This window comes from Myotis myotis, unplaced genomic scaffold (genome assembly GCF_014108235.1).
Source record: "Myotis myotis isolate mMyoMyo1 unplaced genomic scaffold, mMyoMyo1.p scaffold_m19_p_1, whole genome shotgun sequence".
NCBI lineage: Eukaryota > Metazoa > Chordata > Mammalia > Chiroptera > Vespertilionidae > Myotis > Myotis myotis.
This window is the reverse complement of record NW_023416313.1, coordinates 78866974-78893681: the sequence shown is the minus strand read 5'-3', so window position 1 is coordinate 78893681 and position 26708 is coordinate 78866974. Positions and strand designations below refer to the sequence as shown.

At 42.9% G+C, this 26708-nt stretch overlaps 1 long non-coding RNA gene across 1 annotated transcript; it reads right to left on the bottom strand.

Moving 5' to 3' along the window:
- Window positions 1-1175: 1175 nt before the first annotated feature.
- Window positions 1176-10058, bottom strand: LOC118656614. The gene is made up of 3 exons (XR_004967646.1): window positions 9981-10058; window positions 7654-7751; window positions 1176-1380 (listed from the first exon to the last, which is right to left on the bottom strand). It is a non-coding gene; the product is annotated as an uncharacterized LOC118656614 (long non-coding RNA).
- Between the last annotated feature and the right edge of the window lie 16650 nt (window positions 10059-26708).

Genomic DNA, 26708 nt, shown 5'->3' with positions numbered 1-26708 from the left:
TGATCAGTGCCTGCCGGCCAGAGGGAGAAACCATGGGAGGTTGGCCTGCCACCCCTGCCACCAATCGGGGTGGGGGGGTGCTGATCAGGGGCTGGGCCAGCTGGGAGGAGGGGCCATGGAGGTTGTTCGGGGGGGTGGGGGTGGGGGGCGGGGCCCAGATCGGGCTGGTTGGCCGCAGCAGTGCGCATCATAGCAACTGGTTGTTCCAGTTGTTCTGGTCATTTCCAGTTGTTTTGGTTGTCCTGGTTGCTTGGCTTTTATATATATAGATAGATGGGCTCTTTAAGGAAAATGTGTGTGCCTGCTCTGTGCATCTGGATGCCTGAAACAGGTTGTGTTCTCTATCAACATTAGTTGAATCCTTTGTCCATATTCATTGGTGTATTTCTGATTACCACCATCATCATGTTGACTGACAACTTTCCAATGAGAGGAGTTCTCTCTCAAGAGCTGTGTCTGGCATTGCTTAGAATATGCAGGTTATTGTTATTGTTGATTGGAGTTAGAGATCAAAAGATGGCTATTTGGAAAAATTGATTGAAGTTGTTTTTAAAAATTAGATCAGAAAAAAATTTAGATATTCATTTTTTAAGGTGAATTACCACTTTCCTTGCTCAAAGACTATTAACCATCCCCTTCATTATCAGAGTGCACAGAGATATTCCTAGTACTCACATACAACAGACTTCAGCCTTATTATAAGCCCTGAAGGTTTTACTGTTTAATACTATAGGTTAGACAAAGCTAATGACAGGTATATACACAAAAGCCTTGGGTCTTTGGACAGAATTCACAATAAAATCAATATATGTTTCTATCCTCATGGCCAGTTCCTAGTACGAACTAGGCTATTCCAGTGTTTCAGGAATCTAGGAGTTCCTTTCTTTGAGAACACTTGGGCTTTCCCACCTCACCACAATGGTGGCTTTGGAAATGTTGCCACACTGCATTCTGTCCTCTTCCCTCTACCTTCCTCACAGACAATCCTGCCCGAAGACTCACCCGATAGGTAAGGAATCTAGTCTGTAGCTAGGCTGCGGGAGGGGAGGGCAAGAGAATCTGAGTGAGGAATACCAGCTCCAGACCCAATGCTGGGTGCTTTTCATGGTTTTATTTCTGCTGACTTTATCTTCCTGGTACTTAATACAGGTACGTATCTCATGAGGATCACATCATTATGAACCCTTTTTTCGTCTGTTTCTTACATTGTGAGGTGTGTGTTCTTTTCTATTTAGTCTTATGAAGATATCTACTCAGGAGCCTCAACATTTGTCCAGAAATGAAGAGTGGGGAGCAATTGCCGCTGGTCTTGAGTGCAGGCATCTGGGCCGTGATGCTGCTGCTGCTGCTGCTGCTGCTGCTGTTCCCACCTCCGTGTTCCTGAGGAACCAGGCGGAAAGAGAGGTGTTTAAGAGCAAATAACCTGGTGGTAGGCAGGGCTAACGTCCTCCCAATTCTCTGTCAGTCCTTTCTGGTGTTTTCCTTTCCACAGTGTGCTGATTGTTCATTGCCTCTGCCAGCGTGTATGTTACATAGTTTTTTATATTATTCCAGGATAACATTGTCTAACTTTTAAATGGTTAGTGAAAGTGTGATGGGAATTAAATGAGAATTCCGAATACACATTTTCTCAGATCTAGGAAAATAGGACATCATTATCATAATGATGTGCTATAGGTAAGAGGGGTGTCATGGAGTTCCGTGGAGAGAATAATGAGCTGTGCCTGTATTTTTATCCATCCTGCAAAAATTAACTGCATATTGTTACAATACATAAATGTACCTCAAATTACATATCATCCATTAGTAGTTTATGTTCTTTGCCTCTTATAAAATAGCGGGCATGCATTTTCCTTGTATCCTAATGCAAGCTGGCTAGAGAATGAATTCTCAGATAGAAATGGCTGCTCTGCAGGTTAACAGAAAAATGCCACTATTGCAGGTGTAAATTAGGGTGCACACATTTGCATTATTAGAGGGGGCTTTTGTGGGCAGTTTTATATCATAAATGCCAAATTAACTGCTATAGATAATGTTGCTGATCATTATTCTTATTTTATACTAATAGATGCTCATAAAAATCACTCGACCTGAGATATAAAAATAGACACACTTAAAACCTCAGAAACCTGAATAAGACAGAGGAAGATTGGGTAGGGGAAAAAAAGACTATTTAATGCTTGGAGTTGTCTGTAGAATAGTAAAATCAAGTTACAGTTTTAAATATTAAGTAATTAATTACTTTATCTTGGTGCTTATACTTATCTGAGTCCTACATGTTCTAATAGAGAAAAGGATATTGTCAGAGTCTGAGCTTAAGAATCTTGAGTGAATCTTCCCATATCTATGTCCTGTATTTTCATAGAAAGTATAGGCTTTACCAGTGGAATTTTCAAATGCTTTTACACGAATGTTCAATTGTGCATTATATGATGTTTAATGGATGTTTAATGAATGTGCATTGGTAATGAAAACAACTCCAAGCATTAAATAGGCTTTTTGCCACCCAATCTTCCTCTGTCTTATGGAGGTTTCTGAGGTTTTAAGTATATCTATTTCTTCTGCATGGTCTTTAATTCAAAGTTTGTCATGTGAAATTTATTCCAAATGTATTCAGACAATCATTATTGAGTACTGTGAAGGTCCATTATAAAATGCTTTCTGTGCTATGCATTCAGTTTTTCTCCAAGTTAGATCACACCCCTTTATCTAGTGGTATAGGATAGAAATCTCTCTTTAGATAACGTAACTACCACCTTCAGAATCCGTGGGTTATGATTACAAACAAAATGCCACTCTTTGAAAATTTCTGGAATTTGACATTAGATAATTGAATTTAGACTTCTAACTAGGGTGTTAGAATTACCTATCAGAATTCCCACCACTAAACAATTCATGTTTGTGTATTGATTAGTATTGTAGCTGCTACAGTCTAAAGGCTAAATAAATGCTTTAAAAATAATCTATATATATATAAAGAGCCAGGATCCATAACCACTGAAGGTTTGACCTAACACTGGAAGTCAGTGCTGGATAGCCAATGGCTTCCTAGGAGGCGGAGCTTTTGATGCTGACTGGCATAGAAACCAACCAATCAGAACCTGAGTGAACTGCAAAGGCAGAACCTAAGGTGGGGGTTGAGGAGGGGTTTTAAGGGCAACAGCTATTTGGTGTAAGGTGTAAGAAAGTCGTTCAATTTTTTAATGACCACTTTGGCAGTATAGTGCATATGGCTGGCTATCAGTCCAGATATAGGAATTATGTGTTTTTGTCTGCCAAGAGCATGTCCTCCTGCTGAAAAAGGCTTCCCCCCACATTTAAGCAATTCTATCCTATATAATCTATCTAAACTAATCCTATCTAATAAAAGAGAAACATGGTAATTAGCCATACAACCGCTACCCTTCCCATTGGCTAATCAGGGTGGTATGCAAATTAACCACCTAATTTGCATACTGAAGGCAGGGTGGGACAGTGCCAAATGCCAGCTTGCCTCCATCCGGGGCTGGGGGCAGAGGTCCCTGCCCTCATCCGGCCCTCCCTCGGGGGACCTGGGGTTGGTGGGTGGGAATGCAGTGATCAGGTACCTGCCCAGGTATCCCCTGTGTGAAGGGATCCAGGGCGGCAGCAGCAATTAACCAGCCAGCGCATCCTATGTGCCACCCAACCCAGGGTGGGTAGGTCTCAGGCATGCCCAGCAGCCTCTGTCAGTGCCTCAAGCCCCAGCAGCAGCAGCAGCAGCGGCAGTGGCAGTAGCATGGCAGCAGTGCCCACGACCTGCCTGCCCAGGTGTGAGTGGCCCCAAGCGGGCAGTGTGTTCCATCAGCAGCCGCCTGGGTGCACATGCATGCAGGTGAAGTTACTGGTGCCTGCTTTCCCACAGGCCTGAGGGCTTTAGGCCTGTGGGAAAGCAGGCACTGTGAGCTGGTGATCCCAAAGGCCTGATAGCCTGGCAGTGGAGGCGGTGTTGGGACTGGGGAGTGGTGAGTGGGCAGAACATGGCCCTGATTGGGCCAGTCTCTATGACACCTACTGTAGCAAGCACATCATCTGATCAGGGAGTGGGGCCAACCTCGCAGCCCCTCCCCCGTGCAGGCCTTCCCCCATCAGACTCTCCCATCCACATCAAAAGCAGGGCGCTCAGAGCCTGGACCCTTCCTGGCAGCCCTGAGTCCGTGGGGTTGAGAATTCTGATGGCACTGCCCAGAGAGTAGAGGTGCCTGTCGGGCAGGGACAGGGACCACAGGCCTCCAGGGAGCACCTCAGAGTTGGCAAGGAGAGGAGAGGGCCTGTGAAGGGGGAGAAGGTGAAGCCAGTGGACATCAGCCCAGAATCCGGCCCTTCCCCTCCAGAGGCAGCAGGACCTAAACCCAGAACCCCAGCCCAAATCGGAAGAGCCTGAGGGAGCTTCAGGAAGCTCTACACAAAGCTGCACATTGAGAACAAGAGACTTCGTGAGGCCCTGACCCAGACCACGCTGCGGCTGGCGCAGTTCAAGGTAGAGCTGGAGCGCACCATGCAGAGGCAAGAGCGCTTTGCAGAGAGGCCGGCCATCCTGGAGCTGGTGAGATTTGAGTGCAGGGCCCTAGAGTGCAAGGCCGCTGAACTGGAACAGGAGCTAAAGGGCCTGTCCAACCTCCGAGCTGACAACCAGTGCCTCAAGGATGGAATGTGGCCCTGATCTGCGTCATCAGCAAACTGTCCAAGTGACCCCAGAGGACTTGCCCCTGCACCCGCATTTATACAGCTGCTTTTGCCACATGCACCCCTTCCCTGTGTGAACATGAGTGACAGGGCTGTCGAGGAGTCTCTGAGAAGCCATAACCTTCCTTGAGATCTCCAGGTTAGGAGGGGAGGACAGAGCCCCCAGGAGCCAAGGGGGCCATCTGAGTCCAGGATGGAGACAGGAGGCTGAGCCAGGTAGGGGGACCAGGGCTGCAGGCAGGACCAGAAAGGAACTGGGGACCAGGAAGTGCCAAGACCAGTAGCCAGGACCAGAGTGGTCACCCAGAGGTCCCCTCTCACGTGTGCTGCCACCAGTCACCCCTCCAGCCCCTGAGCAGGGATACTAGAATGTGCCAAGCATCCTGACGGCCTGGGCCAGGTGAGCCTGTATATAGGGTCCATGTGCAATAGGAAAGGATGTCTTCTATTTTTTGCTGCCTCCTTCCCATCGTTGTCCCGGGCAGAGGGAGAAGGTATTTTTCAGACATAGCACAGGCACCACAAGTAAAAGTTGTGAAGTTGCCAAAAAGAGCAGGCCGGCTGGCCAAATACCCCCTCCCTTCCCACCCCCACCCCCTGCCAGCCCCGCCCTTGATCAACCTGCCCCACCACAATAGGCCCACAGCCCCTCCCCGTGGCTGTCTGCCCCTGATTGCACCCCTCCACCCCAAGAGGGGGCAGGGCTGGGAGGCCAATGTCCTGCAGCCCCTCCCCAGGCTGGCCCCACCCCTGGTCCCCCCACCCCAATAGGGGGCAGGGCTGGCCAGCCAATCTCCTGCAGCCTCTCCCCTTGCCCACCCACCCCAGATTGCCCGCCCCCCCCCCACGCAATCAGGGGCAGGGCTGGCTTGCCAACCACCCATGGCTCCTCCCCCAGGCCACTGGCCCTGATCGTCACCCCCCAACCCATTTGGGGGGGTGGCTGCCCAGCCCACCAACCACAGCCCCTCCTCATGGCCAGCCCCTCCCCCAATCGGCCCCCCAACCCCAATCAGGCTGGCGAGGGGGGGCAGTTGGGAGCAATCAGGCCGGTGGCAGGGGGTAGTTGGGGGCAAACAGGCTGGCAGGGGAGGCAGTTGAGGGGGATCAGGGCTGCAGTTGGGGGTGATCAGGCTGGCAAACAGAGTGGTTAGGGACAATCAGGAAGGCAGGCAGGCAGGTGAGTGGTTAAGAGCCAGTGGTCCTGAATTGCGAGAGGGATGTCCCACTACTGGTGCAGGATCGGGCCTAAACCGGCAGTCTGACATCCCCCAAGGAGTCCCAGATTGGAGAGGGTGCAGGCCAGGCTGAGGGAACCCCTCCCCCCCAGTGCATGAATTTCGTGCACCGGGCTTCTAGTAAAAGGATAATATGCTAATTAGACCAGGTCAACTGGCCATCTTCCGGACGTCCGACTTCCTTCTGGACAAAGCCATGGTGGTGGGGGCCAAGACAGAGGCAGTTGGGGGCGAGATCAGGCCAGCAGGGGAGGGCAGTTAGGGGCAATCAAGCACGCAGGCAGAGTGGTTAGGGGCAATCAGGCAGGCAGGCAGGTGAGAGGTTAGAAGCCAGCAGTCCCAGATTGTGAGAGGGATGTCAGGCCATAGGTTTAGGCCTGATCCCTGTGGGACATCCCCCAAGGGGTCCCCAATTGGAAAGGGTGCAAGCTGGGCTGAGGGGACCCCCCTCCCCCCATGCACGAATTTCATGCACTGGGCCACTAGTAGGTTCATAAAAATAGAGACAGCTTCTTTGATTAAATGGTTTTAAACTGCAGAACCTTGCATCTTGAAATCCCTAATTTGCAACTGTCATTATCTACAAAGTTTATCATATTGTCCTGCTTTATTGATATTTTTTCCTTAAAAATTACCACTTCATTCTTTGGCCTTCACATTAAGTGGCTTGAATTAATTTTATGCCTATGCTTATAAACTTTGGGCCTCTGTTTTCTTTCATATCCAGCCCATAAATAATCTATGCCTGTCATGTCAATTAACTTACAGGTGTCTTGACTGCAAGAGCCAAATATTTCTACTGAATGTGGTTTTGAGGTTTGGGTTATATCCTTGGTGTTGAGTCCCATAGGTTATGCACTGATTTCCTAGAACAACATATGTTTCAAGCCGTCAGCCAAAAAAAGGGAAAAAAATTCAAACATAAAAAACATGTGAATATAATCTTTGAAGATATATCCATGTACATGTTTGGATAAAAAGTGCCAGATTTTTATTGTTGCTTTAGGAAACAACATAAAGATTTCCCATCACTCCTAACTAACATATTCAGCAAAACTAAAATAGTTCCTCAGTATGTTGGATCCTTGCTTAGATTATCCAACTCATTTTGCTGCCAGATGAAGAGGCTGATTTTAGACTCTTCCACCTTGACAACTTTAAAAATAATTAATATCTTTATACTTTAATAGTCTGAACTTCTAACTTTGTCACCAAAATGCAACAGCAAAAAAGTAATGAATGCATGATAATATGAAGAAGAGATTGAGGATAAGACCCTGTGAAACAGACAGACCAATGCCACACCGACCCACACTGAGTGACAATTACATGACACATGCCTTAAGAAAAGTGGGCAAGTTATTATGAAATAAATTATAGCTCCTGATACGTTTATATAGTTAGCAATCTGTCAAAGTATACTACAGATAGTGTTATTATTGCTTAAATTTCACTAATATAAACATATTTCTATATTTTTAAAGGGTAATTTGCTGTGTTATTACAATGCTAAAAATTAACTGGCATTAAAATGAAACTAAACTGTTGCATAAAATTTAGGGCTCTCCACATCAAACACACACACACACACACACACACACACACACACACACACACATCATGTTTTTTTAGAGTACGAGTTGAGAGGTTAAAACATACTCTCAAAATCCTGAGGTCAAACATGAATTCCGGCATCAGAACATACTCTTACCACTGTGTAGTGCATATTGAAACAGACTGCATTTCAGGGATGTGGAAGAAGGAACACAAATCTTGATATTTGCAAGCTCAGTTTATGGCAGCCAAAACCTTTAAATGGAAAGACCAAAATGCCTTTATTATTTCTTCTTTGCCTGCAAAAATCCACAGACATGAGAAAGAGCAGTGGCAGTCTTCCCTGTTCCTGTGAAGGGAGGTGTCTTGTTCTCGTTAGGACATAAAAAATGTGTCCACCCTTTTTTTTCTCCTTCCCTGCTTCATCAACATCATTAAATGCATGCTCTCTGTTTTAGTCATTTTGAGTCAGTCACAAACTCAACTGTCTTTTGTACTCTGGCAAAGATAATGTATCTGGGTTTCCTTAGTGATATTCCAAACACATTTTTTTTCTGTCCTCCCATACAGAGCACATAGTTTGGGTGGAATTCCTGTTGTGTGGGAGGCCAGCTCAGCCCCATTCACACACTCACACTCCCAGATGTGGCCCAAGGGCTTTATCCCTATCTTGGTTTCAACAGCCAGACGTTTGTTGTGTAAGGCTGCCCTCCAACATCCTTGGCCACAACCACAGTGGGCCTTTGTGCATTTATGTTTTTGTTTGCTTGGTGTGCTTCAGCCTGCCTTTAAAAAAAATCTTCCTGTGAGTAAGTTAAAGCTGTGAAAAAAAAAAATGCCTTCAGGAAAGAAGAGCCAAAGTGCCCACTGATTACTTTAATTGCATAACTGAGGGTCAGTGGAGTCGGGAGAGGCAGATGGAAGAGAGAGAAAGGAGTGGAAATAAATTGCCACCAGAATGCTCAGATATATCCCACTATTAAAAAAAATCAAGAACTCAGACTGGGAATTTGGACTACTGGATGAGGATCGCTGCCACTGTTGCTATCATTAAATATTGCCCCCACAGATTGACTTTTTATAATTTATCAGTGAAAACGAGTACTGAACTCTCTGAAAAGGTAGACTTTCAAATGTGTACCAGAGATGAGACACAATATTTATATTTCTTTGTGACTGAGAAGGGTCACTGTGTGATGATTTCACAGGGACACCTGTGACATTCACTTTTGACAACAGGACCCTGAATAGGAACAAAACACACAGAGTCACTTCCCACCAGGATGTGACATTCTGGACCAACCCTGAATGTGGGCACATCTGGAAGATGACTATTTTAGGCAAGAATTTTCCCCCTCTATTTCATGATCTAATCAAGTTGGATGTTTGGGAGAGGGTTAAAGAGTACCTGTTGTTAAAAGCTTAAATGTCCTTTAGTGTGTTGGGGTGAGGATGAAGGGTGGGAGGGAGATGAGGAGCAGATGCTGAGCTAAGAAGTCATCGCTATTCTAGGCTGATTTAACCAAATGCCTAGGGGGAAATATAGTTCTCAAATAGGCTAGTGCTTAAAAATGAATGATATAAATGTTACTCATTCTACAACTGAGAGAAAGACATCACTCACAGGAAGTGATTGTAATTCTTTATCTCCCAGACCCAGCCACTTAAGGAAACACTGACTAAGTGGGTGAAAGAACTCAGTCCCTTTAGAATTAAGGCTTGTCAGTCAGGACAACAATTACATTTACAAAGTGGACCGTCCTTAGGACCTAGAAAACATGTCCATACATGTGAACTTCCTTTATGCATATTTGGGGTAAATATTATTCATCCTTATTTTTCAAATAAGAAATTGAAAGCTGCAGTGTGGCAGGAACAAAGATTCAAATCCAGGTCTTAGTCGTATTACTGTTCTTCTCATAAACTAGAGCTATTCTTCTTAAATACATGGGTCTTTAAAATTGCAAGAATCATGCAAATGCAAACTAGTCACTGTTACATGATGTGCAATGCAGCGTAGGCTGGTATGTCCATGCTAGTGGTATGCACTCTGCCCTTTTATTTCTCAATTTTTAATCAGGAAAAAAAATGCCAAATTGTGTTTGACTTTTGCCAAAAAGTTTTCCTGGGCTAAAAAAGAAATAATTAACTCAGAAGAGCTATGTGTCTCTCAGAACTGGAACGCTTCCAGGAAGACCTAATGTGGATGAATGTCCCATACTTTCATAAGCTGCTTTGTTCTTTTTAAAATAATCTCAGGAATCGTGTATTTCCTAAAGATGGGTAGTCTTTGTTTATAGAAAACCAACAGTTCTACATGGGTTGTCTTATATTCTTGGTGAGGCAATGAGAAAAGAAAAGAAACAAAGCTTGTTTAGAACTCCAGTGATAACATAACTGATTGAATGTTAGGTTAGCTGAAAGAATCCAAACTTTCCCATACGATCCCAGGAATGAAAACACATCCTGATTAGTAATCCTCACCAAGTTCGGAAGGTTAGAGGTGATTCAGTCTCCATGAATGTGCTCTGGTCTTATTTTAAGCAGGGCCTCTGAGTCATGTGGAGTTGTGTCAAAGTATGTGTTATGTTATGTTATTTTAAAAAGGCAGCTTGGAGGGAAGAAATTGAACCATCTCTTTTCAAAAAACTCTGCCCTTTAATGGAAGAAAAGGACAAGTCATTTCCCACACATCTCACTTACTCTGTGCAGTGGAGCCTATGATGTATTTTTACCACAGATAAGTGATATATATTCTCGGTGTGGTTTGGTATAAACTCACTGAGAGTATTTTAAGTTTGCAATTTGAGCTGTTCTTACTTATATTTATTGTTAGATGTGGTTAAATGCACTACTTATAATTGACTAAAATTTACAATTGATCTATTATTATCCTCAGTGTTTAACCATCTGGAGTGGTGGATGTATATATAATTTTATTAATATAAAATGCATAATTTTAAGTAAACCTCAGTTTTATCAATTCAGAAATAATCTTGTCTATCTTCCTGAGTTGTAACAAAATATTTGAAAGTCCTTAGAAAAGTAACAAAAGAGTATGGCTTGGTAGGTCAGATGGCACGTCGGTCATGATGAGTTGTTGGTCTGGATGGTAGGTATATAACTCAGAATCAGGTAGATGGTCTCCACTACAGCCCAGAGAGGTGACCAGAATGCCCCGGGAGATGAGCAGCCTCACCTGGTGAATCCATTCTTGCACCCCAATCTTTCTACACCTTTGAATGCCTTTCTCTGCAGTACACTGAGAAAGTCCTGACATTTTCACTTCATTTAGTTTGGTCATTTTTCGGTCTGTGATTCAGCCAACCTGTCAAGCAAATTGTCAGAGCCATTCCTAGCCCCTCAACTAGAACATTGAATCAGTCAATCACTCTTAGTGGATTCAGCATGATCCACTTTTCTGTTCTTCCCATCTGAATCCCACACTTTTAAGATTCATTGCCATTCTTATTCCCCAACTTGCTGTTGATATCAATTAGCTGATCATGCAACTCTTTGGTGTGTGTCACACCCCATCTCAGATTTGGGACTTCTAGATCTAGAAGAAGTGATGGGAATAAATATTAATTAGGATTAGCAGGCTCTCTCAGGTTTCCTTTGGGATCCTGGGTAGGAGGAAGAAAACTGCCAGATCTGTGTACTCAGCTCCTCACACTGGTCCCTGCTTGCCTACATCTCCACGAAAACCTTCCTGTTCTCATGGTTATGAGTAACTCAGTAGCATTGGATTCTGGTTCTCTAACTGGTGAATTCGGTCTACTCTCATGCCGTAGTGGTTTGCCTGGACAGTTAGTCCCACTGTGGTCCTGATGGTCACTCTGTGCATCCTGAAGTTTAGATTATTCTCCCACTGGGTCTTCAACACTCCCCATAGACTTTGGTCTTTTTCCCAAAGTACCTCCAGGCTATCTGTGGCTGTGCACTCAGCTTCCTTCTTCTCAGCCACTCCTTTGAGCAAAAGAGAACTTCGGTATTGCTACCATGTCACAGAGGATGCCAGGATATTTCAAGGAAGGTCATTCAGGCTCGTTCACATACACTCTATTCCCAGGAACCTTACAAGTGGTGAGGGGAAATTCTGTGAGTCAGTCTTCTCTAATGACAGCTAAGTGAATGTCCCTTTCCTTTCAGCTTCCCTTCAGCATGTTTCCCCTTTTAGGGAGGGTTGGAGGACACATGTGTGCCTCCATCTCCTTATCTTCCACTTGTCCAAAATAGTTGACTCCAGTTCCTCTTTTCTGCCTAAGTCTTCCTCCATCTTCTATCTTCTTCCTTTCTCAGGTGCATCTGCTTTTACCCTTTCCTGGAATTTTAATGATTAAACAGTTTCCAGAGAAGGAATTTTTTTTTAATATATATTTTATTGATTTTTTTACAGAGAGGGAGGGAGAGGGATAGAGAGTTAGAAACATCGATGAGAGAGAAGCATCGACCAGCTGCCTCCCGCACACCCGCTACTGGGGATGTGCCCGCAACCAAGGTACATGCCCTTGACCAGAATCGAACCTGGGACCCCTCAGCCCCCAGGCTGACGCTCTATCCAGTGAGCCAAACTGGCTAGGACCAGAGAAGGAATTTATTAAAATATATGGAAAATAAAGGGTGTCCCAAAATTCACGCAAGAAGTAATTTTGATAGAAAACACAGGTTTATAATTAAAAATTGTACATTTTTTTAAATATATATTTTATTGATTTTTTACACAGAGGAAAGAAGAGAGATAGAGAGTTAGAAACATCGATGAGAGAGAATCATCGATCAGCTGCCTCCTGCACATCTCCTACTGGGGATATGCCCCGCAACCCAGGTACATGCCCTTGACCGGAATCGAACCTGGGACCTCTCAGTCTGCAGGCCGACGCTCTATCCACTTAGCCAAACCGGTTTCGGCAAAAATTGTAAATTTTTTATTTATTCATAAAGTATACAGTATAGGGTTATGTAAGGAATACCATATCAGGTAAACTGGATTGTTATGTTGTGATAGCATGCACCATTAACTGTTATTGCCTGAGCAGCCGCATTTTCGAAGAAGAATGGTCCGATGATGCCTCCAGCACAAAATCTGCACCAGTGACTCGTTGTGGATGCATTTGTTTCTCAACAATCACTCGTGGATTTTCTGAACCCCAAATGCGACAATTTTATCGATTAACCAAGCCATCAAGATGAAAATGACCCTCATTGAAATTCAGCCACATTTATGCAAAACGGTCATGGAAAATTTCAACAAAAGAGTGCATATGTGCCAGCAAAGCTGTGGAGGCCATTTACCTGATATGCTATTCCATACATAACCCTATACTATATACTTTATGAATCAATAAAAAAAATTACAATTTTTAATTATAAATCTATGTTTTCTATCAAAATTACTTCTTGCGTTATTTTGGGGACACCCTTTATTAGTGTAATGTTTTCAAAATGTAAGTCTATAATGTCATTTGAAAAACAGCAACAGATAACAGAATTCCTCCTAATCTACTGACTGATGTCTCTCCAGTCTCAGGTAAGTTTCCCATAAATGCTGGCTTTATGTCTTGATTCAGTTGCCCTACCATCTTGTCAGTTCTTAACTCACTTCAGCCTAACAGCTACCCCGATCGCTCCACTGATTTAAGGTGTCTAAGGTCCCCAGGATCCCCATGCAAGCAAGTCCAATGACAACTATCATGCTTCTTACTTGACTACTAAAGGGTGTGTACATTACTGGTCACTCCTCACTTTGTGGAACTCGTGCTGCCTTGATTTCAAGTAAACAGCTTATTCTAGTTTCTTCTGACTAGCCTCTTCAATCTCCTTTTCATCTCATCTCTGGACATAGATCACTTGGGTTGTTGTTATGTAAGATTAGGACTTTGTTCTCATCATAGTCTCTTTCCCTAGTCTCTCACATGATTTCAGTTGTCAAGGTAACATCAATGACTCTAATGAACAAAAATAGCCCAAACAGCTCTTCTGAGACAAGGAAACACACATCCTCCTGCACAACTATGATCGCTTCATGATGTTTCACTTTGGGTCACTTCCAATCTCTGCTACCTATCATCAAGGACCAACCTGCCATCTTCTCTTGCCCCAAATACCCTAAGAGCAGTTATCTGTTGTTTTTACATCATTCTAATTTAATGACTTCCCCATGCTGTACGCAGTTTTCCTCAAGATGAAAACTGATACTTTATGACCCTCATTCTAAAATCCCTGTGTTTTTTTGTTTGTTTGTTTTTTCCTTTCCTCTTAAAAACCAAGGCCTGATTTTGGCATAAAAGTCTCTGATTTTTGTCTTGTATGGCTGTGTCCTCTAATATCTCCTTCTTCCTGTGTTTTACCTACATGGGTTTTGTTGTTGTTTCTTCTTCAATGCACCAGTGTTCATCCTGTCAAAGACTTTTGTGCATTGAATCCCTCTGTCTCATCCCACTCTCAACTCCCCTTTCCCCAAATCCCTTGTATCTGGTTAACTGCTAATCATCTTTCAGGTCTGAACTCAAATATAAGTTCCTTCAAGGAAGATGCCAGCCTCTCTTTGTCCAACTTAGCAACTTGTCTTCCCTGAGCTCTTTCATGGCAGTAATCATGGCTCAGTCAAATTGTTATTCCATTATTCCCGTGGTTCTTAGACATTAGCATGCCTTCAATCCCCTGGAGACCTGGGTTAAACACAGATTTTTGGGTTCTGAGATAGGAATGTAACTGAACTCATACAGCATTTGTCTTTTTGTTACTGGCAAATAACAAATAGCATCATGTCCTCAAAGTTTATTCATGTAATGGCATATAGCAGAATTTTTTTTTGCTTTTGGAGACTGAATAATATTTATTATATGTATATGTGCCATATTTTGTTTATTAATTCATCTGTCAGTGGACACTTGGATTGCTTCCACTTTTGGCTATTGTGGCTAATGCTGCTATGAGTGAGTATACAAATATCTCTTTATGTCCTTGTTTTTCAATTCCTTTGAGTATATACCCACAAATAGAATTTCTGGAGCCTATGGTAGTTCTATTTTTAACTTTCTGATGAAACACCATCCTTTCTATAGTGGGTGTCATTTCTCATTCTCACCAACAGTGCACAAAGGTTCCAATTTCTGAACATCCTCATTAACATTTATTGTTATTATTATTTGATAGTAGCCATCCTAATGGTGGTAAGGTGGTATCTCATTGTGGGTTTCTTTCATTTTTTTTTTGTATTGCCCTAATAATTAATGATGTTAAGCATCTTTTCATATACTTGTTGGCCATTTGTATATCTTCTTTGGAGAAATGTCTATTCAAGTCCTTTGTCCATTCTTTTTAAATCAGGTTATTTGTTTCTTGTTATTGATATTGCTAACCTTCTGTGATATTTTAAAAGTTATAAAACAAATAATTAATTTAATGGACATTGTCTCTGCTCAGCAGTAAATTATTTTTGCAGGTTGTAGATGCCATTACTTATGTGTGTCATCTGAAAGTATTGAGAAAATAATGTCATATTTTTATCTTGATCATTTCATCTATACTAATAAAACGGTAATATGCTAATTAGACTGGGTTAACTGGACAGCTTCCGAACATTCGACTTCCTTCTGGACAGTTAGAGGGCAACCAGGCCAGCAGGGGGCCAGTTAGGGTGCGACAAGGCCAGCAGGAGTTAGTTAGGGGGGACCAGGTTGGCAGGGGGGCAGTTAGGGGGTGGTCAGGCCAGCAAGGGGGCAGTAAAGGGGTGGCCAGGTTGACAGGGGGGCAGTTAGGGGGCAATCAGGCTGGCAAGCAGAGGCAGTTAGGGATGATCAGGCTGGCAGGTAGAGTGGTTAGGGGCAATCAGGTAGGATGGCAGATGAGCAATTAGGGGGCAGCCAGGCCAGGAAGAAGAGGTAGTTAGGGGGCGGCCTGGCCAGCAAGAAGAGGCAGTTAGGGGGTGGCCAGGCTGGCAAGCAGAGGCAGTTAGGGGTGATCGGGCAGGCAGGTAGAGTGGTTAGGGGTGATCAGGGAGGCAGGCAGGCAAGCAGTTAGAAGCCAGTGGTTTCGGATTATAAGTGGGATGGGGCCTAAATTTGCAGTCAGTCATCCCCTAAGGGGTTCCAGATTAGAGAAGGTGCAGGCTGGGCTGAGGGACCTCCCCTCCTCACCCCCCCATGCAGGATTTTTGTGCACTGGGCCTCTAGTTTCAGTATAAAAAGTTAAACAGCTGATCTTCTATGGCCTGTGGTGAAAGTGGAGGTGGAGGGAATGGTGGAGTAATCTTTATTTTTATTCCAGAAGTAGAATTCTGCTTAAAAATATTTGTCATACTTTCAACTATGTAGAGGTGCAAAAGAAAGAGCTTGTTATGGATTGGTGGAAGCATAAAGAGATGTGCTCAGTAGAGGAGATTCTACTGTCTTGTCACATGGACTCCTCATTCTTTCTGGTCATATCTGTCCAGTTAACTATGACTCCCAGACCCTCTGGGCCTGCTATAACATTCTTCTCAGTAGAATATGAGCATCTGTGATATGCTCAATTTGCCCCTAACAGAACTACTCTTTCCTTTTGGCTGGAAAGTTGTAAGAATTGGAGCACTTTGGGAAGATATATATTGAGAATAGCAAATTCTGGAGATGACCCCTGAAAACAGCCTACCTACCAACCTTGTACTGGAGAGAGAAATAAGCCTCTGACCAGTAGGAACCACCATTGCCTATGGAGATCACTTTGTCACTGCAGATTGCCCTCCACCCTACTACTACACCCCTTTTTGCTTTTCATTTTACATTTGATTAAGTCATTTCTTTGCAGATCTCAACATGACTTACTTGTAGAACTGGGTACAGCTGCCTGGGAGGGACACACCAAAGCATGATGGAGACATTCCCTGTCCTTGAAGAATGTCTATGTTATATTTTTGTTGAGAAAGCTAAAATCATGTGCACAGGAAATGCATGAGTCATAAAGTATATAACTAATTGCCTATTTGAATAGCACTTAACAGTTAGGGTTTTAGAATTATGAGTGGAAACCTAATGAGAACCTTCTAGAATGTCGAAGCAGATTAAAAAAGGGGTCAATAGAAGCTGGAGTGGCCTTGTGCAGTTTCCAGAAAGAGGGGCCTTGAGTCAAACCTGAGGGATCATTAACTGTGTATAGAGGTGGGTTATCCCAACCACACCTGAGTCAGTGAGGAAGTGAGCTTTCACCATCATCACATGAAATGTCTCTCCTTCTGTTTATCCCAGGGAGAGAGTGCATTTCCAGACAACACACCAGTGTGCCAGTCTCTAAGCTCCAAACTTGGATGGTTTTATGAGACTTGATTATGGCAACACTCTCATGATGGCCCCTCTGAATTTTACCTATGTCTCTGCTTAGATACTTCTCCCTACATTTGTCTTGCAAGCTTCTCCTTGTGCCTCAGCTTGGATGCTGCTATCACTGCAACCTGGCTGGCCCACCCAGGACAGTGCCCTTCACACGGAAGCACCTGCTTTCCCACCACAGTTTCCCCTGGAGCCTGGATGCCCACCTAGGGCAGTGCCCTCACATGGGAGCACCTAACTGCAGGACTCTTCCATGGACCCACATGATTTTTTGTTCAAAAAATAATTCCCATGCTTAGAATAATGTCTGGGATAAAAGTGGAGTCAACAAAAATATTTTAAATAAATAAATATGTATATATCAGTGCTTTTGGGCAAGATCAAAACTGTGACTGAATTACACGGAAATCTCGCCTGTGGGAGAGGGCACTGAGCATCTTCTCAAAACGGTGACATTTTTCAAATTTCAAGTTGTTCTATTAGCAATATGTGGTCACATGAAAGTTTGCTAAATTCTTCTGTCCTTTTTTGGGAGCTTAAAATAATAAATGAGTTCACAGCGGTGGAATAGTTTCAAGCACTAGAAGGCCAAGATTAAACGGCTTCTTATTTCCCCTCTGAGAAGGAGTCATTTATCTCTAGTGGAACTATTGGAGTCCAAGATAAAAATAAAAATGTGCATTTTTAAAATAGGGCTCACTTTTTGAACTACTCTTCCAAAATGATTCATGCAGTTTGGCCTTTTTATTTGAACTATTCTGGTGCCATTTTCCCTAGGCAGATGTAAAGTATGTGAGAGCCAGCCCCGCAGTTGCTGGATTTAGGAACTCAGAGATATTTCAGGCTTGCTAACACTCAGCCTCATCTCCTCTGTATTGAACAGGTGAATAGTCAGCCCTCATTTACTATGCAGATGCAGGGTGAATTCACAGAGTTAAGAATCCAATTGACCATTTCTTTGCATATGGCATGGCAGCAACTAATTAAACAGTGAAAAGGGAAAGTAGGAAATATGTTCCTGTACAAGATAATTCCCTCATTAGGGCCATCTCCAACACCTGTTCTAAAATGGGGTCATTTTACCTGATACATAGGGTACATTGGCCATGTCTGGAGGCATTTTTGATGTCACATATGGGGTTGCCACTGCATCTAGTGCAGGGGTCTTCAAACTATGGCCCACGGGCCACATGCAAATACAAATATTGTATTTGTTCCCGTTTTGTTTTTTTTTTTACTTCAAAATAAGATATGTGCAGTGTGCATAGGAATTTGTTCATAGTTTTTTTAAAACTATAGTCTGGCCCTCCAACGGTCTGAAGGACAGTGAACTGGCCCCCTGTTTAAAAAGTTTGAGGACCCCTGATCTAGTGGGTAGGGGCCAAGGATGCTGCTAATCATCCTACAGTGCCCAGGACAGCTCCCCTTGATAAAGCATCATCAGGCCCAGAGATATCAACAGAAAGGGGGCTGAGAAGCCCTGTTCTGTTTCTTGTATCCTAAGCAGGAGAAGCATCTTGGTCACCCACCTTCTGCTTGGTTCAGGTCCATGTCCTTGCAGTAAAGACCTTCCCCAACAAGGGCTCCATCCACATGGGGAAGAAGGACCTGTGACCCCCCCCCCCCAGCTCAGTGGAAGGGGGGTCCTTTGTGACCCATTCATGTCACTTCTTTTTTATTTTTATTTATTTATTTTTTAAATAAGTTTTATTGTTCAGATTATTACAGTTGTTCCTCTTTTTTCTCCCCATAGCTCCCCTCCACCCGGTTCCCACCCCACTCCATGTCCTTACATCCTCCCATTGTCCTTGCCCATAGGTGTTAGATTTTTGCCCAGTCTCTTCCTGCACCCCTACACCCCTTTCCCCCTAGAATTGTCAGTCCACTCTCTTTCTATGCCCCTGATTCTTTTATATTCACCAGTTTATTCCATTCATCATATTTTTGTTCACTTGATTTTTAGATTCACTTGTTAGATATGTATTTGTTGTCACTTTGTGGTTCATAATTTTTATCTTTACCTTTTTCTTCTTCTTCCTCTTCTTAAAGAATACCCTTCAGCATTTCATATAATAATGGTTTGGCGGTGATGAACTCCTTTAGCTTTTTCTTGTCTGTGAAGCTCTTTATCTGACCTTCAATTCTAAATGATAGCTTTGCTGGGTCAAGTAATCTTGGTTGTAGGTTCTTGCTATTCATCACTTTGAATATTTCTTGCCACTCCCTTCTGGCCTGCAAAGTTTCTGTTGAGAAATCAGCTGACAGTCGTATGGGTACTCCCTTGTAGGTAACTAAATGTTTTACTCTTGCTGCTTTTAAGATTCTCTCTTTGTCTTTTGCTCTTGGCATTTTAATGATGATGTGTCTTGGTGTGGTCCTCTTTGGATTCCTTTTGTTTGGGGTTCTCTGTGCTTCCTGGACTTGTAAGTCTATTTCTTTCATCAGGTAGGGAAAGTTTTCTGTCATTATTTCTTCAAATAGGTTTTCAATATCTTGCTCTCTCTCTCTCTTCTTCTGGCACCCCCATAATTCGGATGTTGGTATGCTTGAAGTTATCCCAGAGGCTCTTTACACTATCTTCATATTTTTGGATTATTTTTCCTTTTTTCTTTTCTGGTTGGGTATTTTTTGCTTCTTTGTATTTCAAATCTTTGACTTGACTCTTGGGATCCTCTAGTCTGCTGTTGGATCTCTGTATATTAGTCTTTATTTTAGTCAGTGTATGCTTAATTTTTAATTGGTCCTTTTTCATATCCTTGAGGGTCTCACTAAATTTCTAGGAGGTTTCTAGAAGATTCTTGAGTAACCTTATAACCATGTTTTTGAACTCTATATCCAGTAGTTTGCTTTCCTCCATTTCTTTCATTTGTGACATGTTTCTTTGCCTCCACATTTTGGCTGCTTCCCTGTGTTGATAGAGTGGCTTTATGTGCTAGGTGTCCTATATGGCCCAGTGACTCAGCCTCCCCAGTCACCTGAGGTGGATGCTCTTGGTGCACCCCTTTGTGGGCTGTGTGCACAGTCTTGTTGTAGTTAATCCTTGATTGCTGTTGGTATCACTGGGAGGAATTGACCTTCAGACCAATTGGCTGTGAGAATCAGCTGTGTCTATGGTGGGAGAACTGCTGTCCTAGAAACACCCTTATGGCACAGGACTTGCTTCAGTGGGGCTTTGGTGCTCACTGAGTCTTTTCCCTGAGTGTGTCTCTTATGGATCTGAAGAGTTGTAATCAAGTGTGGTCTCACTCTGACCCCTAGGTACACTGGCTCTTGGATCTCCAAGGAGGTGCAAAGTCAGCCACTGCCTGAGGCCACCCAGCAGGAGCTACAGAGAGATTTGCAGATTCCTCCTCTTTGTTTGGGGTTTGGAGGTGCCCAGATGAGGCCCAGCTGTGAAGCAATGCAGGCTGCTGACAAGGCTTAGGCCTTCTTTTGGAAGCTCTGAGGTTCTTTGACCCAGCTGCAGTTTGTTACCTTTAGATTGCAAAATGCCAGACCATTCATATGCAAAAGCTTCTGCACACAGCTTGGACGGGGTTGTAAATTGGGTGGGGCAGGATCTCAGGGAGTCATGGGGCAGTACAAATAGCCATGCTTGCCCATTGGCTCTGTCCTAGATAGGTCCCTGGGTCTCTGTGTGCCGCGGCTTGTGCAGGAACAATGAACACTGCAAGCACCTCTGTGAGAAAGTACCCTCACATTCCGGCCTCATGCCAAACAGTCCAGTTTTTCCCCGTATGGGTATGGGTCCCCAGAGTCTCACCAGGAATTGGAGTTCAGTGCCATCAGGAGTTTGTATCTCCCTCTCAATTGGAAAAGACCACAGCGTACCCAGTTGCCAGCCCGTCTCACACGCCTCCGTACCTCTGCTCTTCCGTACCTCTGCTCTTCCGCACTTCTGCACCTCTCACCAGTCTAGGTGCGCTTTTCTCTTTCCCTCTAGTTGTCAGACTTTCACTCAGCCAGCCTTCCCGTGGTTAGTTGTAGTTTTTTACGTGGTTGTGGGAGGCAGCAAGTTCAGGTGTTTACCTATGCCGCCATCTTGGTTCCTCTCCTCATGTCACTTCTTAGGTCTTATGATTCCCAGCATGGTGAGCCACCTGGGTATCTTGGAGAGCCACACATGTGAGGGGGAAAATACACTGAAGAAGCTGGGCCCCCACATGTGTCCTTTTGGCTGCCAGTCATGTCTCTGTGTTTCATCTCATCCAACGCCGGGAGAAATATTAGTGATGACAGGAGAAATATTAATCCACAACCGGATCTGGGTCTGTGATTCTAGAGAAGTTCACTCCACTTGTACAGTAGGAGATGCTGCTGGATATCTTTCCATTAATTTTTAGGGAGAGTGGAGGAGAGCAGGAGAGACAGAGAGAAAGTTTGATGTGAGAGAAACACATTGATTGGCAAATCCCAACCAGGGCCCGGGCCGGGGAGGAGTCTGCAACCAAGGTATGTGCCCTTGACCAGAATTGAACCTAGGACCCTTTGGTCCACAAGCCAAAAGCTGTATCCACTGAGCTAAACTGGCTAAGGCAGATTTCACATTTCTATAAACTTTCAATGTATGTCTTCCTTCTCAGGGCCTGTGTTCTCAACCCCCTGACACTTCTCTAGGCAGTCTATATTTCACTCACATAAGAAAATTAAAATTCCTCAGATTAAAGCATCTCCATTTATATGGGATGAGCATTTCCTGCTGGCTGGCTCAATTCCTGGTTAGTATGTGAGTAATGCTGCTGCTGTAACAAATGGACACCAACATTTCAGTGGCTTATTACAACAGAAGTTTCTTTCTTCCTTATTCCTGGTTATCAGAAAGGCATCTTCCCTGTGTAATTCAAGAACCATTTGTTCTGTCTTGTGTCTCTGCCTAATCTGTCATCTATGTGTTGTTGTTAAAATTGATACAGAAAGACAGGTCTACTTCTGTAAAGCTGTGGCCCAGTAACACCTATCATGCAGGCTCCTGTTACCTTGGTTAGAACTCAGTCACATGACTAGCTCGCCCTAGAAAGAGGGCAGGGAGATGTAGTGTAATCATATGCCCTTAAAATATAGGAAAACCCAGTTTTCATCCGAGCAGCCGCAGTGAGTATGAAGTATTCTATTCAGTTATAACTAAATCTTGATCATTCCCTTTGGTGACCATTCTTGCTCCCTGTGCCCTCCTCTCTTCTGCTGCTCTTAGTCATGCTCTCTCCACTCTGCCTGAGCTTATAAAAACCAGTAGCTAGTATCCTTGCTTCCATCATGTAGTCTTTAGGTTTCTTTGTCTATAAGATAGAGAAAACAGAGACTAGCTGGATCTATGGATACAGAAGCTGAGTGGGGAGGTGGATAAAGACTCCAGAGATGGATTGGGAGAGCAGAGTGTGCCCTGACCTTGGCCAATGTTGTGACTGTGGAGTGCATTGATTGTGTATTCTCCCTGAGGACATGGGGACCAGGGGACTGGGAAAGTCACGTTCCTTTGGTTGACCTGCATGATAGGTGTATAGGAGAGTCCACTTTGTGACAATTCAGCAAGCAGTTCAAATACCAGTAATTTGTTCCTTTTCCTATAGGTACTTTTCACTTTAATTAAAAGTTTAATTAAAGAAACACACTCCCCAAAAGCACATAATTTCCTTACCTTTTGATAGTTTCTCAAATATCTTATAACTAATTAAATTATTTAAACTATAAAATTAAAATGGGACTGATATTGCTTGGAATATGTACCAAAGATATCCAGCCACATAAGTTCCACTTACATTTTGGTTGCAAATCATGCTGATTCACATCTTGGGAGTTCTGTGATTTTCTTCTCCGGCTTCCTTTTCTTAATATTTCCTTTTCCCCCCTCTGGATAGGAAGCCTATCCTAAGTCTTCCACATAGAATCAACCATTCCATTGTTTACCCTCTTATGATACAAAGCACACCTCCTATCTGATAGTATTTTAGTAAACTTATTTCACTCCCATTTCTAGATAGCAAGTTCTTCTTGATGCTAGAGATTATGGTTAATCATCTTTTTGTACCTCCCCCACAGAAAATATAGTAAATGCTTAACAATTCTTTGTGAAATTAATTTATAAATAAGTGAATAAAAGTGTATGTAACATGCAACCAGATAATAATACAATTATTGTTAATAATTCAATAATTGTCATATTTTATATTACAAACAATTACTTTAAGTGTATAGTCCAATATCACTTAAATATCTGACAGAAGTAAAAGTCGTTCTATGTTGCCAGTTAACTTTCTTTGGTAAATTAAGCATAAAACAACAGATTTCAAATAATTGGCTCGTGATATATTTTTCTGTCACTCAATACCCACTTTTCCTTCCCATGTGTTATTGATGATGTGAATAGTCTAAACTGAAAAGCCCAACTTCCACTTTTGAGTTGGGAAACCCAGATTTTCATCTTGGCTTTACTTCTTACAGATTATGTGACTTTGGACAAGCACTTTCATTTGAACCTTAGTTTATTGGTCAATAAAATAAAGAGTATAATTCAACCATAATGGGAGTGCTGAAAATTAAATGAGGTCGCACCTATACACTGACTCAGGAAATTCTCAATAAATGCTAAGTTCTTTCTCATTTTCTTCTATCTCCTTAATAAACGTTCTTGAGTTTACAAATATTCAATTAGAAAACCTATCACTTACTATTGCTTTTTTTCCTCTATTTCCAAAGAAAATACACAACCTCAACTTTCAACTTATTTATGCCACTGATTTTTTAGATTGGTGGTGGAGGCTGGGGTAAGGCAAACAGAAGTACTTTTCAATCTTTCTTCTTTCATTTTTCCAATTTTTGTTTTACATTCCTGGAGGCAAACTTTCATTTGATGAATGGCATGCATTAAATATGAGATACTCTGGAAGAGCTCTGGCGCTTCACTGCCATACAAGGCAAAGCACAGCCCCAGACATGCATGTTCGTAGGAAAAAGCAGCAGAAGTGACTCTGTTAGCTGGTCAACTTGAGAAGCTCCAACAACATAGTGATGGCAGATGCTGTCTTTGCCCATCCAGACCCCTCAGTCTCGACCTTAGCCGTCTGCATTTCCCCATCGCTCTGTGCTCTGCAGCCGAGGCCTTCTTCAGAGGATTTCCTTGGAAGAGCCTGGAGGTCACACCCTCTCCCTGATTCCTCCTGAAGGTTGCACCTCAGCACTGATGTCCCACATCACAGAAGCCCCTCCTCTGCTCCAGCAGGAACACACTCACTCTGTGGTATATCCCACCCCCCAACTATCCTGTGGATCACCCTAAGTTGGGGCCTCACCTGAACTTCACTTTTACTGGGTTCCCTCATGCCCTTACCAGTTGGTTTCCCCTGGAACAGTTTCTGTAAGAAATGCTTGCACCAAATCCTTGTCTCAAGGTCGCCTTCTGTGACAACTCAACCTAAGATGGAAGCATACAGAGGAAGTAAAGGAAAGAAGCAAGTGTAGGTGCAGAAAATCATTGCAAGTACAAAGAAGAGGCAATGTAGGATTCACCAAAATGAGGCTAATGAAAGTCTAGAACTCTTCACGAGACTTTTAGGTATCAGGTGTAGAGCTGATGATAGGGATGGTGTCAAGAGAGCCCAAAGTAAAAATCCTTAGAATCACAAGTGGGTTTGGCACATTTTGAGCCCCTGGAATGAAAATCTCAGAGAGAAGGGGAACCTGAATGAGGAGAATTAAATGACACAAATGAAGTGCACTGCCAAAGATGTCAGAAGGTGAGTGGCTATCTAGCTTTATTTTTTACAATAATCTTTTCTGAGCTAAGAGGATGCTTTAATATATGAATATTTATGCTCCTTTGTTTTTAGCACACCTTGCATATAAAAGCTATGAAAGAAGAGTTGAATATGTAAGAGCTTAACGAGAATGGCCACAGTACTTCTTTTCATAATAGAATAACATTTTCCTGTTGTCCTGGAAACATACCATGTCTTTGTAGGAGCTGAGAAGGGGAAAAAAGTCATTACTGTCCTTTTTCACAAGCATTGACATATACCCTCTAATTTCAAACCGAGGTTCAGTTCTGACATATATAAATACAACCGTTTACTACTAGATATGTGCCTAGAAAGAATAAAATCTCCCTTATATGATGTATAAAGGGAAGTTTAACTTCTCCATTGAGGGGGAGATGGATTTGAGCACACACTCCCCTGTGGGATTTGACATCAGCAAGCCAATCGCTAAGGTAGAGGCATATAAGGAAAACCCCAAGAGCAGTGACCAAGTGATATTTTCTGCAAATATTGAGGTCTTTGAAACATTTAGAATCATAGCACTGAAAATGAAAGTGTGCATTTATCTAATAAGGTGCCTATTTCATTTATTAGAAAAGGTTAAATAAATATTTTCAGTAGTGGAGACTGCTAACAAAAATGTCTCTTGGGAAAAAGAAAAAGTCATTCCTTTACCTTTTATTTCATTTTTTCCACAAGAGGTTCATTTCTGAGACAATCTCTGGGCTGAGTGTAGGTAAGTCAATAGTAGGCATATCTCTTTACCGTGTGATGGATGATAGCTGCCAACACAGAAATATTTTTAGTTTTAGGTCAGTTGCTTCTGGAGTCAAAAGCCCTAATTATTCATTTATCCACAGTCTTCTGGGTTAGAAAAAGGATCAAAAGGGCTGAGAGATGACTTCAGTCCTGGAAACCATGGTCCTTGACAATGAGAGATACCATAGTATTTATTGCTGCTGCTATGGGACACCCTGGTACAGATAAGCCACGGCCATCTCTTGTTATTGTTAGTCTCCAATTCCTGGAAGCTCCTTTCTCAAACAATAGTTTCATTATTTTATTTTATTTTTTTATATATTTTATTGATTTTTACAGAGAGGAAGGGAGAGGAATAGAGAGTTAGAAACACAATGAGAGAGAAGCATTGATCAGCTGCCTCCTGCATGTCCCCAACTGGGGACTGAGCCTGCAACCAAGGTGCATGCCATGGACTGGAATCGAACCTGGGACCCTACAGTCCATGAGTTGATTCTCCATCCATTGAGCCAAACCAGTTAGGGCTAGTTTCATTATTTTAAAAACTCTTTCAACATACCAATTTTCCTCTCCAGGGTATTCTGGAAACAAGGGAGGTGCATGTTTGCCTTTTTAGCTGCCCCATGGAGTAAAACTTGACACTCTCTCTCCCTGTGCGCTCTCATCCCCTGCTCCTGGCCTTTATGGCAGGGTGCCGCCTTGCAGGTATATTGCACCAGCCTGCTGAGAACAAATGTGCAGCAGTAAATACTATGGTTTCATCTACGCTTCCCCTGTGAAAACAAATGATAGAAACTGTAGTTCACACAACAGATCCAGAGGTCAAAATCTATTGGTACAGGCATTCCACACAACGACTATTACAATACACTTTTCATAGAGGTCTTATTTATGGGAACATATCATGAGTCATAGCAATTCATAACACAGTGTTCCATGGAAAATTCCATCCTCGACTCAGTCTAAATATTGGATATACAGCACTCACTTTTGATTAATGGGAGTCATAAACATACCCCAACAGGTATAATATGGTAGCTTACAGGTTTAACCTAAATTGACAGATATATATATTTTTTTCTTCATAAAACAAGAAACCTGAGATAGAATGAAATCTTTGCAATTCTTGGCAGGACAGTTAACTGGCCTCAGCCACTGCAGGTACTGTCATTCCAACTGATCAGAATTTGGTCCCCTCCTGCCTCATTTATTCCTTACCTGAATGGCAGCTTCTTAGTCAAGTCTATAAATATCTTTCTAATTTGAATTAAAATGATATGCTATCTGTGCTTGTTAGATATGACACAACGCAAAAGTGTACTCACTTTAAATCTCACCGAGTCAGAGAGCATTTTTGCATTCCAGATGGAGCTAAAAATATTCACCCATCAAAA